General features: G+C 40.9%; 2 protein-coding genes across 5 annotated transcripts in view; one reads left to right on the top strand and one right to left on the bottom strand.

Moving 5' to 3' along the window:
* INSYN2B (inhibitory synaptic factor family member 2B) overlaps positions 1 to 15796 on the bottom strand; it is a 151787-nt gene extending 135991 nt beyond the window's left edge. For all 4 annotated transcript variants that reach the window (XM_043986517.1, XM_043986514.1, XM_043986516.1 and 1 more), the window contains exon 1: positions 15624 to 15796. The gene's annotated coding sequence lies outside the window, so the exon portion shown is untranslated. The remainder of the gene's footprint in view (positions 1 to 15623) is intronic.
* Positions 1 to 17182, top strand: part of DOCK2 (dedicator of cytokinesis 2) — a 500741-nt gene that overhangs the window by 375472 nt on the left and 108087 nt on the right. The gene's annotated exons all lie outside the window — the stretch shown is intronic.

Below are 17182 nucleotides of genomic sequence, written 5' to 3' on the forward strand. Positions count from 1 at the left end.
CTGATGGGATTGCCATCATGACCATTTTGACAATTGAACAGATTGAATAGGAAACTTTCATCTATGCAGGAGTGTGCCGGCAAATATCTCACAGTTGTCTGGGGGTTGGAGGGAGACATGGAAAAAACATACTTTTAAATTTCATCTGCATCTTTAACATTTTCTCCATCACTTTCTAAAGTCTAGAGAATCAACAAAACAGAGAATCAAGTCCTCATTTGAAGCCTTTGTTGATTTCCAAGGTATAAATACACAAAAATGTAACACTGGCTTCTCACAAAGTGGTTTGAACTGGTTCTAGTACACCTCTGCATATACATATTACCCTTTGAACTCAATCTTAGCAATATTTGTTAATCAACAAGCTGTGTGGTACAGTATTCGTATATTCCCATTATGGGAACTCCTTCCACAATTCAGATTGAAATCTAGCTCATGGTTTAGTTTATTAGTTATGTCCAACTCACTGTGACCCCATTTTGGGTTTTCTTGGCAAAGATACTGGAGTGTTTTACCATTTCCTTCTCCAACTCATTTTACAGATGAGGAAACTGAGGCAAAGAGGTTAAGTTGACATACCTCATGGTCACATAGCTAATAAATGAGAGCCACGAGATTTAAAGCAAGTCTTACTGATTCCAAGTTCTCTCCACTGTGCTTTTTCCAGTTATAGATATATTCTATAATAATAATATTAATAATTATAATAATTATTTCTTAGCACTTTAAGTTATGCTGAGTGCTTTTACATGCATTATTTTCCTGTTTGATCCCCACAGCAGTCTTGTGAGGTAGGTCTTATTTTTATCCTTATTTTGCTGATGAAGAAACTGGACTCAGAGAAGTTATGAATAGCGCAGGTTCATACAACTAGTAGGACTGCTAGGTGGTCCAGTAGAGAAAGTGTCGGGCCTAGATTCAAGAAGACTCCTTTTCCCAAGTTTGAATCTTCCTTTAGCCTCTTAATAGCTGTATGACCATGGGCAAGTCACTTGACCCTGGTTACCTCAAATTCCTCATCTGTAAAATGAGCTGGAAAAGAAAATGGCAAACCACTCATTACTTTTGCCAAGGAAATCCCTAATGGGGTCATAAAGAGTTGGACATGATTGAAAAATTACTGAACAACATCTAATTAGTAAGTGTCTTTAAGTAGAATTCAACACAGGTCTTCTTGACTCTATGACCAGTGCTTTATCTACTATGCTGTGTTATTTTTCTTCTTTTCAGATTAATACAAATCCCCAGGAAAATTTAGACATCCCTATCTCCACATGACATATAAAGGCAGGGGTAAGAGCACCCTGCTCTGCAGAGAGGCCTTCCCAAGGCTGCTCGGCCATTTAGGCCAGAGAAGACTCAAACAAAGCTTTGAGTTGAATTGCTTGGGTGGTCATACACAAACACACACACACACACACACACACACACACACACACGCACACAATATCATCTTGAGGTGCCACTGATGAGAAATTTCTTTCACACTAGTTTACCAAATACGAGATGATAGAGTGTTGAAAATTGTACTTCAAGGTTATAGACTAGCCTTTAAAACTCTGAAATGAAAAAATATAATCACATTATGGAGTACACATAATCGGTGACTCCTATCAGTACAAATACAGGTTGATTGTTTTAATTATGATATATTGCTGCCATTGTGTCTGAAACTGAAATCCAGAGGTACAGTGTGCTGCTAGTTGGTACCCACCTAGACCTCCATAAGTTGGTATGACTCAGATAAGCATGATTTCCAGTTTCTTTAGTCAACATTTTATCTTTACTATGCAGCAAACTATTAACTTAATCTGTAATTCAGGGCTAGAGCAGTATCCTTCTTGGACATTCCAACTTGCAGCTGTTAACAGGGGAAAGGCTTCTTGTTTCCTTTTCACTATAGCTGATGGAATTACTAGGGTCAGAGGGGTATTCCTGGATGGTAGATGAAGGAAGCTTCTCCTTGCTTTGAGGACAACCAGCAGAAGAATCCTATTCTTCTTGTCCTCCCTACTCCTAATCACCTAGCACATTGGTGTTTAATTGGCTCTTATGCTATTCTTGATACCATGAACTGAGCAGACAGGGCCACCCATGTATGCAATGTTGATAATCCACAACAGAAAAAAAAAGATAAGGTTAGGATATTAGAAAGAACCCTGGAGTTGGAATTAGAGGGAATGCCTTCAAATGCGGGGCAATGAGAGCTAAGTGACTTGCCCAGGGTCACACAGCTAGTAAGGGTCAAGTGTCTGAGGCCAGATTTGAACTCAGGTGCTCCTGAATCCAGGACCCATGCTTTATCCACTGCGCCACCTAGCTGCCCCTATCTCTGTTACTTTCAACAACGGGTATGCTGGCAAATGTCTATATATGTTTTAATATTTTGTGCATCATTTTCTTAAATCTAGACAATCAACAAAAGTCTATGTCAAGCGCTGATTTGGAGCATTTATACCTCAATTTCTTAGGTGTAAATTCTCATGCTGAAAATTTATAGATAGGGATGAGAGCTGATTCCAGCACACCTCTTCTTTCAACCCTTGGACTACCAGTCAGGAAGACATGGGTTCAAAGCCTGTCTCTGATGCTTACTGGTTGTGTGACCCTATGCCTCAAGCCATAATCTGTGGCTTGCTTATTAAATTGGGGAAACCGAGTCCAATCTCAGATATGCATGTAACCCTGAATGAGCCACTTGATCTCTTTGAGACTCAGTTTCCTCATCTGTAAAATGGGGATAAAGACAGCATTGCCCTCCCAGGGTTGCTGTGAGGGTCAAATGAAAAACACGTAAATGAATCATATAAAAACGATTCACATAAAATGCTCTCTGAATCTAAAAGCACTATAGAAATGTGAGCTATGATAAAAAGATAAATGAAAACTCACTGCTTTATTAGACTCAGAACAATCATGTAATATTGCTTTACCTCTGGCCTACAAGAACTGTCTGGAAGACGATTCCCCTGCAGTGTTTCATTTACGGCTTCTTTTGGGGAACCACAAGTCACCTAACTGACCAGCTGAAAGCAGCTTTAGACAGGCAGGGTTTCTTCCCTCTTTGGTCTCCACGGCTGATTCTTTTTTGGAACACTTTAAGTCCCCATATGACTGTTAGTAGGGTGGTATGATTCAGGTGTCATGCCAAAGGTTTCTTACTTTGAATCACCAAACCAAAATTGAGGCCTAATGGTCAAGGACCTTTCATTGCTAGGCACCAGACCTCTGCTCCAGGCAAACTGACTGAATGACTCTCTGTTCCCTAAACTTGCCTTAGGTTTGTCTAACTCTGTGCCTTTGCTGACTCTGCCTATCTAGAATGTTCTTTCTCCCTATCTTATGCTATCAAATCCTCACCTGTTTTTTTTTGTCTTGTTTGTTTTTGTCTTGTTTTGTTTAAGTGACTTGCCCAGGGTCACACAGCTAATAAGTGTCAAGTGTCAAGTGTCTAGTGTCTAGTGTCTAGTGTCTAGTGTCTAGTGTCTAAGTCCGGATTTGAGCACAGGCCCTCCTGAATCCAGGGTGGATTCTTTATCCACTGCGCCACCTAGCTGCCCCCGTTACCTATCTTTTAAGGCACAACTCAAATGCCACTTCCTCCTTGAAGTCTTCCCCTTCAAATTTCACTTAGTACTTTGTTTTGCACTGGTGTTGTTATTGTTTAGTTGTTTTAGTCCTATCTTTCTCTTAGTGACTCCTTTTTGAGGTTTTCTTGGCAGAGGTACTAGAGTGGTTTGCTATTTGCTTCTCCAGATCATTTTGAGGCAAACAGAGTTAAGTGACTTGCCCAGGGTCACACAGCCAGTGTCTGAGGCTAGATTTGACCTTGGATCTTCCTGACTCCAGACCCAGCATTCTATCCACTGTGACCCCTGGCTGCCCTATTTGCACTTCTGGAATGCTCATATTAATTGTTGTCTGTTATGGCTCTCTATCTTTTTCCTTCATCATGTTACAAGTGCCGTGAGGGCAGGAATAAAGCCTTCCCCAAACTCTCTTGTCCTTTGTTATGTCTCACCTTCCCTATCCCTCTTAGCACTGGGCTCTGTACAAGCTTAATATAGTTGTAAAAGCAGCGAATTGAAATGAATAGCTGGGCAGCTGGATAGTGTCTAAACTGAAATACCCAACCCCCTTCCCTCCATATAATTCAGAGCTGAGTTGACAGACAGTGTGACTATCTATGACAGGGTTTGACCTCAATCATACCTTAAAGTGCTTTAACTAATTGGGATGCTCTGCAAACACAATGAATTTCCTAGGATGCTGTACTGTTAGTCGGTGACACCTAACATCTTTCTCCTGAAGAAGCAGCAAATTAAGGCTTGATATAAGGGGAGAAAAAACCTCCTAACACCTAAGAGAATCAAAAGTAGAATTGGCTGCTCTATCAGGTAGTGAGCTACCTGTCATTTGAGGTCTTCAGGCAAAAACTGGATCACTGCTTGTCAGTTATTTTCTAGAAGGGATTCTTGGTTGAGTAAATATTGACTAGAAGGACCTAAAGTCCTTTCTAACTCTGAGAGTTTGGGATTCTGAAATATAAAACGCAATATGAAAGGTTGCTGATGAGCCCTTGGCAAGTAGCCCTGTCAGGAATCCTTCTCAGAGACATAGAAAACATTGATTTGATTCCTGTATCAGGACAGCTTTTAACTCTGCAAGATTTTCAGCAGCATCAAACTAACTTTGGCAATAAGGGTCATGAAGGACTTTACTACTGTTCAGTCATTTTTTTTCTTTGTTATCCTAGACCACAGCAACAGGACCCAAAACTATAGCCCAGTATAGTGAAAAGAGCCTAGCATCTTGGGTCACAAGAACTGGTTTCAAATGCTGACTTGAAAACATAACTAGCTGGGCAGCTAGATGGTGCAGTGGATAAAGGACTGGCCCTGGATTCAGGAGGACCTGCCTTCGAATCTGGCCTCAGACACTTGATACATACTAGCTGTGTGACCCTGGGCAAGTCACTTAACCCTCACTACCCCGCAAAAAAAAAAAAAAAAAAAAAACAACCAAAAAACCCACAACTAGCTTTGTGATACTGAGCAAGTCATTTAACTACTCTATATCACTTTTCTCATTGGTAAAGGAGATAATTCTAACTACTTGTTCAACCTCACAGGGTAGTTGTGGGGATAACATTTTGCAAGCCTCATAGTGCTTGCTATAGGAATGTGAGTTGTTAATTATCACTAATGAAAGTGATGCCCTCTTTCCCCATCCATCTTGTTGGAAGTTGCCTTGGAAACCCCTCAGAAGCCCAAGGACTACTTTGTTTAACTGAATGTTTTTTTTTTATTCACCACATTATGCAGAGCAAGTGATCCTTTGGTTTTTAATTTTAGTTTTCTACTACTGTCCCAGTTTTGTCTACTGGATACAGGGCGCCCAGATAAAAGACTGCTTGGAAGACGATTTTTCATTCTTTTTCTGAAAGACTAAATCAGCACTAATGGGACTTGGTTCTCCAACCACTACCTCTAAACCCATGTGTATATGAGTTCAAAAAAATTTGTATAATAAAGATTAGCCTTAATAAATGGTAACAATCTTCATTAGTTTGGGAGGTCAGGAAAACTCCTTGCCTGAGATGTGCTTAGAAAAGAAATGAGACATTATATTTGTGATTTCAAATGACTCCTTAACCTCTCGGAACCACAGTTTCTTCTTCTGTCAATGAAGACTAATAATTGTCTGCTCTGCTTACCACCTCTGTGAAATAAGGAGCTAGATTAGAGGTTGCTTCCTCAGGTTACTTCCAGCTTTAAATCTATGATTAACATGATTACCACCTTACAGTACTGTCGTGAGAATCACATGATGAGATGGAATGGTATACTGGAAAGATCACTGGCCCTGGAGTTACAGGATCTGAGTTCCAACACCAGTTCTGAGACTTATTACCTTTGTGACCACAGACAAATGACAAGGCAGCTAGGTGGCACAGATAGAGTGTGAAACTTGGAGCAGAGAAGACCTGAGTTCAAATCCAACTTCAGACACTAACCATGTGGCTCTGAGCAAATTACTTAAGCTGTCTGCCTCAGTTTCCTCATCTGTGAAATAGGGATTATAATATAAAATAGAATAAGATGATGTGTTTTTTAAATGCTTCACAAACCTTAAAGTACCACATAAGAGCTATCAATTATTTTTACTTAACATCCCTGGGCCTGTTTCCTTATTTATAAAATGAGGGGGTTGACTCAGATGGTCCCTTTCAGCTCTACATTTATCATCCTATGATAATGTAAGGAAAGCCCTCTATAATGATAAAGGCAATAGAAATTATTATCATCATTTTAATAGTTGCGCTTCTTGTTTTCCTATTTTATGACCCGTTTCCTCCTTAGAAGATGACATTTTAGAGAATAAGATCAGTAAGTTAAATTTTGCTTGGGCTATCTCTTGGAGAGGAAGTCGAGGTTATGAAGAACAAATCGCTCCAGACAAATGTGACATCTTTTTTTAGATAAAATTAGCAGATAAGGAAATGTATTAAGCAGATCTGATCTTGGGAAGCTAGAGCACTTACAGCCCTTGATCTCATTTTTCATTGTCACTTGATTCCTTCCTTTTAATTGAATGTGGATTAGAGCATGGGGCCAGGGACCCAGTCTGGGAAGAAGTAAGGAGTCCCATGGGCAGGGAGCCCTCCCCATGGGACGCAAGGTGGCAGGGACGTTCTGTATTTGCACCAGGCTTCCGTGTCACCTTTATTAATGGTGACAGAGAGAGGGAGTCAGCAGGTGGCTAATGCAGGCTGCCGATGACGGTAATTGGAAGGTGTTGTTGCCATTCCAAAGGGCAGAGAAGTGGGACAAGTGGGAATTAGAAGTGTGGGGAGGGGAAAAATGGAGCATGATGTCATTTGGAAAATTGGAAGCCAATCAATCAGTGCGGTAGCCTCCCCTGAGCAAAGCTCATTGTTTGGAGTTGTGGGGAGGAAGGGGATGGAGGACAGGCCTGCTGTGGGGCACTCTGGCTGGAAGGGGAATGAAGACTAGGTTTGCAGTGTAGCATTGTGCCTCACCTAAAGGGTCTGCATGTACAAAAGTGAGGCTCCAGGAACTGACTATACCTCCCTCCCCACCTTAGGAGCCAATATGCTTATGTTCTATGAGGCTTGTTGGCACACGGTATTGGAACGAGTGCTGTGTACAGAAGTGTGCTGGAGTATGGATGTTTACTATCAAGCCTTCAAATATTTTCTCCCTTTTTGACTTCAGAGGATATTTGTCATCACCAGAATCTCACTTCATGTCAAGCTCAATTTGCCTGTTTCCAATGTTAACAGATCAAATAATACTCTCCTTGCTGAAGGATGGGGCCAAGGGGAGAGGGGAGAAGAAGTACTCTGGATGGTTTTCCAGTGTAAAGTGCTTTAGAGATTTGTCAAATTTGTAGCCTTCAGGACACCAGGCACATGAAGTGGCTGCCCGATTAATGTCCGACGACCTCCAGAATGAAGTCCAAACTCCTTAGACTGACATTCAAGGCCTTCCACAGCCTGACCTCTGCATCCTTTTCCAGTCTTTTGTCCCCAAGTACTTGGAGTGCCCTAACTAAGGTGTCATTGTACCCTACGCATGCCTTTCCCATTCCCTTTGCCCCTACTATTCTCTACCTAGTCTCATACTACTGACTCCATCTTGGTTGTCTCCCATCCCTCCTCTTGGCTCCCACAGCCATCCTCCAAGGTCCAACCTCTATTTCTTCTGGCTTTCACTGAACAATGCTTGGCACAGTTTGCTCCTAAAATCCTTTTTATCCATAACACTCACGATATTTAGCATATGGTCAAATAATTGAAAGGCTATTAAAGTTGTTATACTGGGATAAGAGAGCAATGGGTGTAACAGAGGCAGATTTAGATTTGATGCAAGGAGGAATAAGCCTTCTTAATAATTAGTCAGCCAGGGGCAGCTGGGTGGCACAGTGGATAAAGCACCAGCCCTGGATTCAGGAGGACCTGAGTTCAAATGCGGCCTCAGGCACTTGACACTTACTAGCTGTGTGACCCTGGGCAAGTCACTTAGCCCTCATTGCCCTGCAAAAATACAAAAAGCAAAAACAAAAAAAAATAGTTAGCCAATAAACATTCATTAAGCACCTACTATGTGCCAGGTATCATACTAAATTCTGAGGATACAAAGAAAGGTAAAAGACAGTTCTTGCTCTCAAGGAATTGTGTTGGGGGTGGGAATGAGGTATAGGAAGTCCTTCCCCTGACCTTGTCACTTGTCTTATAAGGGATGTCACAGCTTGTTAGGGATGCTGCAAATTCTTGGTCAGCTATGGGCTTGATTTGGGTCTCTGATTCAGCTCTGAGCTTCTGTGACTGTATCTTGTATTGCTAATCATCTTTTCATGTATATATGTATTCACTGACCACCTAAATTATATAATTCATGTGGGATTCCCAGGCTATGCTGTCCACTTAGGGTTGCCAGATTATGTGTATCTTTGTTCCTAGTGGGAAATGCAATAAAGCATGTATGTGTGTGTGTATACATACATATATACATACATATATTATTTATACACAGAGAGAGAGCAGATTGATGGGGCTATGTTAAATATCTCATACAACACTGTCAAGACAAAGCCCCATCTCCCTTTACTTGTCAAGCCGCATATTTTCCCTGTGACTTCTTCCTGACACAGTGGATAAAGCACCGGCCCTGGATTTAGGAGGACCTGAGTTCACATCCAGCCTCAGACACTTGATACTTACTAGCTGTGTGACCTAGGCAAGTCACTTAACCCTCATTGCCCCACCCCCCCCAAAAAAATAAAGACTGCCTCTACTGTTCCTTTTTAACCTTATAGCTCCTGGATAAATATGTTAAAAAGAAGAAAGGAATGTGTAATGTGATTTTTCCCCAGTTCTAGCACTTCTTAGCTTTATGAATATGGAACACTTAACTTCTCCAAGTATCAGTTTCTTCATATGTAAAATGGACCTAGTTTTCCTTGCATTGCCTTCTTCGTACTTTTGTTCTGGGAAAAGCCCTTTGTAAAACTTAATGTTCTCTAAATATAAGCTGCCATTATTGATGCCAGGAACACAGGATTAGAGATCTAGAGCTGGAAGAAATTTCAGAGGTCAAGTAGTCCTCATTTTACAAATGTGGAAACTGAGGTCCATGAAGGGTAAATGACTTTCTCAAAGTTAGAGGTGGAATTTGAACCCCAATTTTCAGACTCAAGGCAATGTTCTTCCCATAGTATCAATATGTATACATGTACTTTCTATAATAGAATAAGTTTATTACTTTTGTTGTCATTATTTTAATTATTATTGTTGTCATTATCAAGATTTTTATTGCTCAAGGACCTTGAATACCCTCCCAACAATGGATCTGGTGCTCATGACCCATAATGTATGACCTAGCTCCATAGCTTTCTAAGTGAAGAGTAAGAGGAGAGCCTATAACTTAGGTTGATAGAGCATAATCTGGGGGACATTGGAACAGAACAGAATTTCTTACATTAAAAGAACTAAGCAAAGAAGTTCACATTCAAGATAATCAAGAAAGAACTGGGATAACCATCGCCAATATAACTTTGGAAGATATCTCTCTTCTGAATTTTTTTGGGAAATTACATTCATTAATTTTCTCCTAATTAACATAACATTTAGAACATTTTCTTCTGTTGAGCTAAAAGTCATTGAGTGCTGAAAAAATATCTACTCTCCTAAGAAAGCAACGTATCCTAAATGCTCTAGACTTACGAGATTTTAATCATAAGCTAGAAACTGTCAGGAAGATGTACAAAAAGACGAGCTTGGTTTTCTGTTCATTCAGCTCTGAAAGACAAAAAGACAAGCCCAATGACTTGAAGACTTCGAGAATCAATGTAATAATAGAGCTTAGAGCTACCCCTGCATAAAGAAGGGCTACTTCTACTATAGAAATAATCATTAGTGAGAAAATGCTTGTTGATAAGCAGGCCTGACACCAGGAGTAAGGAAGATTCAGCATGGAAAACATAATTTACACATTCCAGAAACCATGGCCCCATCACTAATCATAGCACTGATGGCTTGGAGGTGGCAAGTATACATGTGCTCCTTGGATTTTGGAGTGGTTTTAATTCAAGGCCCTGCTTGACCCAACACACCATTCCAGACTTATGGTGTATCCTTGAAAGACCAAAGATGGTTTCGTTACTGGTGTCCTCTACAATAGAGGTGGCCTGCCCATGGACCTATGGCCACATGAAGCTTATAATAGCTTAACATGTACTTCCTGAAATAAGCATAAAAATGCCATTTCTAAGTTTGGTGATGCTGTAATTGAAAGAAATCTTATATCCCTTGAAAGGCTGACATTATTATGTAGCCACACACAAAATTACTTAAACCAATGTAAACCCTTTGATTTAAACATCTGGGGGGTGGTATCATGGCATGCCCGGGCGATGTTTTGCCTTGAATTTTGATTGAATCCTGGCTCTGTTCCTTGACGATATTGAGTAGCCTTAGTCTAAGGGTATACTTTCCAACTGGTTCCATATCGACAAAAAAACACTTCTGAAGATGCAACCTCTCTTTCTGGGGTAATGGTTAGGTCCCACTTTATACTAGAGAGCTGCTCTATCATGAATGCCTACTATGGAGTTATTGGATCCACAGTGGCTTCCTTTGCAAGGACTGCCGCGTGGCAGCAGATGGAAACCATCAAGGCACATCAGGACTGCAAAACCTTCAGGTGGCAACCTCTCTGTTTCATAGCTGAGTTACACTTTTAACATACTAGTGTACTGACCAGCCGTAACTTTATGTTGCCAAAAGGCCCCAACATCCAAGGATGTAGACTTTAGAAGCCTTATCATAGGAGGATTTCCTGCCCCCAGATGATGCCCAGAGGATAAGAAGAGGCAAATAAAGCCATACATTTGTGGAATGGCATTTGTGACATACAGGATTTCATTTAAGTTGTCTAGACTTTGAGTTTCTTAAGTCACTTCTCCTTCCTGCTGGCATATATGGATACAGGAGAGATCTGCGATTTCCAAAACATGGGGAACTCCCTCCACCAAATGACTTAGTAATAATAATAATAGTTTTGTTTTGCATTGAACTTGTGATTTCATGGATGATGACACCCTAATAATAAAGACTGGTACTTGCTCCACAGCTTAAATTCTTAGAGATTTGCCTAAAGCACTGAGAAGTTCAGTGACTTGTCTAGTGTCACATAGCCAGTCACTGGTTTGCATAGAGCATAGACTAGATGTGCTGGCTAACCAGAATTAACATTATCTTGCCTGGAACTTAACCCTTTCCCTCCCCCTCACCCACAATGCCTCTACTGTTGCCACTTGGTTCTAATCTTCTTCCCTCAGGGGAAGGACCAATGCTTATGCAAGGAATGAGTATCCTGGGCTTTGCTCTAGGAAACTAGCATCAAAGGGTCATAGATTTAGATCTGGAACAGACCTTACCAGTCATAAAAGCTAACCTTTTCCTACTAGAGATGAGGAAATGGAGACCCAGAGAATGTGTCTCTTATCCAAGGTCACACAGGTAGTGATAGATTTGAACCAAATTCTCTGTCTCCAAATCCAAGATTCTTTCCATGCTGCCACATTAATAAGTCCCAAGGAGTTGCCTGAGGTATACAGAGGTTAAGTAACTTGCCATCTATCAAATAGCTAGTAATCGTCAGAGGCATAATTTGGACACACCAAGCCCCACATTCTGTTTCCACCATGCTGTCTCTACCTGCCAGTAATTTCTGCTAAATAATACAAATGTCGTACTGTGCTCAGCTTCAATAGGCACATTCTTGATTTACTAAGTGGTTGGACATTTGGCATGTTTGTAACTGAAAACACAGTTTCAGGGTCAAAGTGCATTTTGTTGTTGTTGTTGTTTTTTTCCTAAAGCTTTTCGTGTGCATCATTTCCCATCATTTGAAGACAGGCATGATACTGAGAGCCATAATTTCTTCCTCACAGGTCAGAATAGTTAATGAGCTAATCCACACAGCCTCTCTGGAGCTGGGCCAGGAGTTAGGGGAGGAAACTGCCTCAGCATGACTTCACCTAAGCACACACATCATCCTAGGGAGACCTCAGATCAGTACTCAGTGAGACTGACTCACACATCCCCTCCTCCAGCTTCCTGAGTTGCAAAGGCCCTGAACAAGGAACTATAAACTCCAAAGTGAAGAAATAACTCCTAGGATGCTAAAGCCATAAGGAACATCACTTATTCCCAACCCCCTCATTTTATAGAGAGGGAAATTGAGACCCAGAAAGGGGAATTGAGACACCTAGCTTGCTAAGTACAAAGAACCAGGATTTGTTTGTTTGTGGGTCAATGAGGGTTAAGTGACTTGCCCAGGGTCACACAGCTAGTAAGTGTCTGAGGCCAGATTTGAACTCAGGTCCTCTGAATTCAGGGCCAGTGCTTTATCCACTGTGCCACCTAGCTTCCCCAAAGGACCAGAATTTGAACCCAAATCTTCCAACTCAAAATCTAGTGCTTTTGCCACCGCATTTCCAACCTCCTCAGCAAGCCCAGCTGGTGGTTAGCATGTTGGACACTGAATCAGAAAGACGAGTTCAAATTCTGCCTCAGGTACTTGCTTAGCTGTGTGACACCCCCCCCCAAGTAACTTAATCACTCTCAATCTCAGTTTCTTTATTAACTGGGTTTGATAACCCTTATCTCACATGATCTTTGTGAGGATCAGATAAGTTAACATATTTAAAGTGCTTTGGAAACCTTACATCTCTGCATAAATGTCGGCTATCATTATTCCTGTTGCTCACATATGGCATCCTTCCATCTCTAGCCTAGAACTTGTTTCATGGGATGAAAGATCATCTCATCTAACTGCTTCATTTTACACATGAGAGAATTAAGAACCAGAGAAGTTCTATGACTTACCCAAGGTCATACAGAGAGGAAATGGCCAAGCACATATTTGAGTACAGATCTGTCGATTCCGTATCCTTTCCCCTTCCACTGAGCCACACTTCTAGAACTGTCTCCATTGGAGAATAAACATGTGTTATGTAACCATACAACACACTTGGGATCAAATGAGAGTGTACAGATAAGTAATCACTGGCCATACCAAACATAGGGGACTGACAAAAGGAACTTTTTATTCCTTGCATTCCCCCCCCCTTGCCAAGTTTTGCTCATGACATCTTTTTGGAGCTTTATATATTTTATTTTATTTTGGTCTTGCACATGATTTGAAGTTACTATAGCAACATGTCACCAGCTGCTATTGCATAGTAATGTTAGCGTTTTCATTGCTGGCTCCTGAAGTTTCAAAACCCCCGGCATCAACTAGGTTCTCCAAGGAACTCATCACTCCCACTCAGCCCAGCCCTACTTGGCCCAGCTGAGGGGGGCAAGAGTCTGCTTCCCATTAGAAACACACCCGGCTCTACATCAGTGGTGCACTGGTCCTCTAGTGGCCAAACATCCAGATAATCCTGGTTTCCAAAGCATAGCAGGCACCAGGGGTGTTTCGGCTGCTGGTCCAAGTTGGGCTGGTGGTGCTTGTGTTTGGGTGGATAAGTGAACAGATTTTAAAAATCCAACAGATGTTCTGTACCAAGCCTCACTTGTTCCCCTCCCCCAGTCCATTGTTACTTTGAATAATCCCAGGGGCATTTGTGACCTCGCTCACAACAAAACAATCTTATATCCCAGCTACTTAATTTTTAGGACGTTATACTTGGCCCTTTTCCCACTGTCTGCTGCACAGTTAATGGTCACTCTTTCCTGTGGAGGTTAAGTTGTCACTCAGGTATACAGATCTCTATGCTAATGCACCAATTTAATTGACAGGATTGATTGTGCAGCATAACTGGAGAGTGTTACAGACACCAAATAAGTCCTGCCACGGGTAGGGTCTGAGTATTCCCTCATCATCCAAGTGTCTCCTGTGATTACACTTATTTTTACATATTTGACCCAGTTTCAATCATGCACCTCCATGCTCCGATTCATTAGATGCATTTCAACAAGCCTAAATGTAGCAGAGGTGGCTGGGCTGGGCTGGACTGCACTCACTGCTCAGATACTGTGCTCTAGAATTTAATATGCAGGTTCCCGAGTATTGGTCTTAAAAGGCAATTTCCCATCCTGTCCCCTGGCATGCTAAGAGGAGAAATATGAGCAACTGCCTCTTGCCTCAGTAGTAAATACACATTGATCCCTGATTTGTCTCCATTGGGAGAATCGTCACAAATGGAGTGCTTTAGTCATTAACTTGGACAGTGGGGGTAACCCTACCTCCACTGACCATCCTGTACATTGTCCAGATGTGCTTGTCTTAGGCTATTACCTAGGATGTTGACAGAGCTGCAAGTTGGAGATCTGGTGCTATAAAGTTTGAGCAATGTCAAGGTAGGGAGGAAGTGGTAAACCACCATGAGTTTGGGGAGTGTCAGAGGACCTGAGAACAAATGAAATCCTGATATTGTTCTCCTTTCCTATTTCCCCAGATAGGAAGGAAGGAAGGAAGGAAGGAAGGAAGAAAGAAAGAAAGAAAGAAAGAAAGAAAGAAAGAAAGAAAGAAAGAAAGAAAGAAAGAAAGAAAGAAAGAAAGAAAGAAAGAAAGAAAGGAAGGAAGAAAGGAAGGAAGGAAGGAAGAAAGAAAGAAAGAAAGAGAAAGGAAAAATGCTACTTGTGTATCCAAACTTATCAAAGAAAAAAACAGGAATGATGAATGTCATTTTTGGCAGCTGCAAGTAAGAAATTATTTAAGGTCACACAAGTACAATGTTAGTACATCACCCCTCTCTAATATAGCAAAGGGAATTTTTCTTTTTTAATATCAAGGAAAGGGTATTTTGCCAAAGCAGACCTACTGCTGTACTGCCTTGTTCTATCTTACATATCGATCAGTCACACGGATGTGATTTCTGACAGCTTTGATACTAGAAATTGGCTAGCCTGGAAAAGCAGATGATTCTAGTCAAAAGCAGGACACTGTCATTTTTCATTAATGCCAAAACATCAGAATATTTGCTCAGTTTCTATCCACAGTTGCCCAAACTTCCATCACATGGGGGATAGAATTGTGCAGAATGCCAGCTTAATTTCCCCCCAAGATTAGTTAGAATGGAAGAATTAGCAAGCTGATAAAAGTCATTTTGATTGCTCTGTGAGCAATGCCACGTTGACCAGCGACTTGTAAAGAGATAACGGTTCATAAAATGGTTACTTTCTGTAAATGATTAAAGAACACCCCCCACCAACCTCGTAGCAGTGAAGTTTCTAAAAGCAAAGCTTAGTACGACCTGGCTTTTCTGGCTAATACCTGACAATTTAATTTTAAAAAATGATTGCTTTAATGAGTGCTTTTTTTCCCCTTTAAATTAAAATCAAGCCATTTGAAATCTCAGGCAGCCCCCTCATACTGCCTACTAGGACAACCTGCATTTCTTGTGGTGGTGGATTTTTATCAAAAATAGGCACATACACACAGACATCTCCACAAACACACAGATCCATAACCCGCCCCCCCCCCAGACTAATTTCAACAAGACCTTTGGAAGAAAACTACTGTCACAGAGATGTTAACGTTTCCTCTTAGAAGACCATTAATAACAATAAAGCACAGATTTCTTACCTTAAGGTGTTGAAATTACCTGCAGAAAATATACTTCAGCCCTGCTAGGCAGGCAAGGCTTTGACTACTGGTAAAATTACTCCGAGAGAAGGTATATTAAGTCCTTTATATTGTAATTTTCACTGTTTATATGCAAGAAGTGTAGTGGGTCTGCTCACGTAGGAATAAATGAAAAGCCGTACCATGCACAGCAGCTACCATGTGAAAGAAAAAGACCTCTAGTGGTCACACACTGAACTCTTTGAGAGACAAGCCTGGGGAGGGGTGTAGGGGGGGGCGGTGTTGGAAGAGAAGGAGAGAGGGGGAGGGGAGGGAGAAAGACAAGAGGGTGAGAGATTGAAGAGAAGAGAGAAATAGGAATATTTACATTCTCGTCTTAAGTAGTAGACCAAATAATGTACCATTGCAGCCTTCAGCAGAGATTCCTCAGAAAAACATGCCTGTCAGAAGCACAAAACTGTTAAGAATTGGGAAGGACTTTAAAGGCCAAGCTAGTCTAACTCCCTCATTATATGCATGAGGAAACCAATGACCAGGGAGGTTAAGTGACTTGTCCTAGGTCTCACAGAGAATTTATGGCAGAGTCGGGGCTAGAACCAGGTCTCCTGACTCTCAGGCTAGTGTTCTTTCTATATTTTATTGAGTTGGCAATAGTAGTAAGATTATCAATTCATCAGGATTTATTGGGATATCTGATTCCTCAAATATTTGCTACCCCTTGGGACCTGAGTAAGAGGGAGATTTTTTATCTGAGGAATCTCCCAAGTTTCCATCAAAAACAAGTTATCTCCTTCTCTGGGAGACCTGGTGGCCTCCTTTGGCTTAAAGTGTTGCTATTGGTTTGAGTTGCTGATATCCTCATCTCTAGAATCCATTGATGGTTTTGAACTTTCATTGCACATCAGTTGATGAATCAACTGGGTCTTGAGAGCATGTAAGTTTTCTTCCTTGTTTAATATGAGATAAATTTGAAGATCATCTTCATAGGAGCTTCTGCAGAGCTATCTTTGTGAGAGTAAGGCTGAGGGAACACTCATTACATAATTTTCTGTGAAGCAGGGAAAAAAAGACCCCCAGAGAGTTCTTCAAGTAAATCATACATCATATAATCTATACAGATGCATTTTTGTCCATTTAGTTTTAATATTTTTAATGAAAAATATACTATGATAGCATGCATGCCTTCTTATACTTTAAGCAATTCATTTCAATTCAGCAAGCACTTGTTAAGCACCTTGTAGAATGTCTTTTTGAGGACAGGGACTGTCTCAAATATGTATTTGCATTCACCCTGCCTACCACAGTGCGAATATTCATTTATGTCTATTATACACTACATTATACACGCTTTGCTAGGCCCTCAGAGTAAAAAGACAAACAGAAAAACTAACCCTGCCCTGAAGAAATGTACTTTCTTTTAAAAAAAATGTATTTATTTATTTATTTTAGTTTTCAACATTTGTTTACATTAAATTTCCAATTTCCAATTTTTCTCCCTCCCTCCCCTCCCTCCCTACCCCCTTAGACAGCAGGTAATGTGATATAGGTTATATATATAT

Source organism: Dromiciops gliroides, chromosome 2 (assembly GCF_019393635.1).
Source record: "Dromiciops gliroides isolate mDroGli1 chromosome 2, mDroGli1.pri, whole genome shotgun sequence".
Classification (NCBI taxonomy): Eukaryota; Metazoa; Chordata; class Mammalia; order Microbiotheria; family Microbiotheriidae; genus Dromiciops; species Dromiciops gliroides.